This window comes from Arachis duranensis, chromosome 1, assembly GCF_000817695.3.
Source record: "Arachis duranensis cultivar V14167 chromosome 1, aradu.V14167.gnm2.J7QH, whole genome shotgun sequence".
Taxonomy (NCBI): domain Eukaryota; kingdom Viridiplantae; phylum Streptophyta; class Magnoliopsida; order Fabales; family Fabaceae; genus Arachis; species Arachis duranensis.
The window spans coordinates 63116875-63118694 of NC_029772.3; positions in this window are offsets into that span (position 1 = coordinate 63116875).

Sequence of the window (1820 nt, forward strand, 5' to 3'; positions counted from 1 at the left end):
TGAATGCCAAGTTGTTTGGTAATGAGACTGGGGAAAGTGAACCTCCCCTGCTCATTAGTGAATTGGAAACTTGGATTCAGGAAACTCTACCTCAAAAGAGACAAGACCCTGGCAAGTTCTTAATACCTTGCACCATTGGCACCATGAGCTTTGAGAAAGCTCTGTGTGATCTTGGGTCAGGAATAAACCTTATGCCACTCTCTGTAATGGAGAAGCTGGGAATCATTGAGGTACAACCTGCCTTGTTCTCATTACAATTGGCAGACAAGTCATTGAGATAAGCTTATGGAATAGTGGAGGATGTGTTAGTAAAGGTTGAAGGCCTTTACATCCCTGCTGATTTCATAATCTTAGACACTAGGAAGGAAGAGGATGAATGCATCATCCTTGGAAGACCTTTCCTAGCCACAGCAGAAGCTGTGATAGATGTCAACAGAGGTGAATTAGTATTCTATATACCCTTATATCTTAATATATATTATTTCCATATTTATTTTTATATTTCTTACTATATTTATCTTACTAAATAATCTTATTTATATATTATTATATTTAATATTTAGTTTAGAATATTTAATGCATATTTCATTTAAATGTATATTTAATGTATTTAAATGTATATTTAATGTAATTAAATGTTTGTTGTCTACATCAGTCCATCCAATAAAACTGAAAATTTAGAATAATATTATATATCTATTATATAAATATATTAGGCTATAGTAATAGTCAATCCAAAAATTCTCTCAGTTCAGAGTCAAGAAGAGCCCCCACAGTCAAACTCTAAGTTTGGTGTTGAGAGGCCTCACCCAAACTCTAAGTTTGGTGTTAAGATCCCATATCGAAACTCTAAGTATGGTGTTGGGACTATACAACATTGACCTGATCACCTTGTGGCTCCATGAGAGCCACTGTCAAGCTATTGACATTAAAGAAGCGCTTGTTAGGAGGCAACCCAATTTTATTTATCTAATTTTTATTTTATTTTATTGTTATTTTGTGTTTTATTAGGTGCATGATCATGAGGAGTCACGAAAAAATCATAAAAATTAAAAACAGAAGCAAAAACAGCAGAAAAAATTCGCACCCTAGAGGAAGCACAGGCTGGCGTTCAACGCCAGTAAGATGCATCTGGCTGGCGTTCAACGCTAGAACAGAGCATCAACCTGGCGCTGAACGCCATAAACAAGCAACATTCTGGCGCTGAATGCCAGGAATGTGCCTAGAGAAGAAAAGCTGGCGCTGAACGCTAGTAACAAGCATGAAACTGGCATTCAACGCCAGAAACATGCTTTACATGGGCATTGAACGCCCAGAATGTGCACCACACGGCGTTTAAACGCCAGAATGGTGTGCAAAGGCAATTTACATGCTTAATTGGTGCAGGGATGGAATTCCTTGACACCTCAGGATCTGTGGACCCCACAGGATCACCTCAGGATCTGTGGACCCCACAAGATCCCCACCTACTATATTTCCACATTACCTCCTAATCCTATTTTTGTGATTACTCTTCCCCATGTCACACTTCCCAACACTCTTCACCAATCACCTCGATTCCTCTTCCCAATCACCCCCTTCACCACTCAAATCCATCCACTCTTCCCTATAAACCCCACCTACTTTCAAAAATTCAAAAACATTTTCCCACCCATTCCCACCCTAAATGGCCGAATACACACTACCCCCTCTCCCTATATATACCCATCCATTCTACTTCATTCTCACACAACACAACCCCCTCTTCTTTACCTTGGCCGAACCCACATCTCTCCCTCTCTACCATAGTCTCTTCTTCTTCTTCTTCTCTTCTTTCTTCT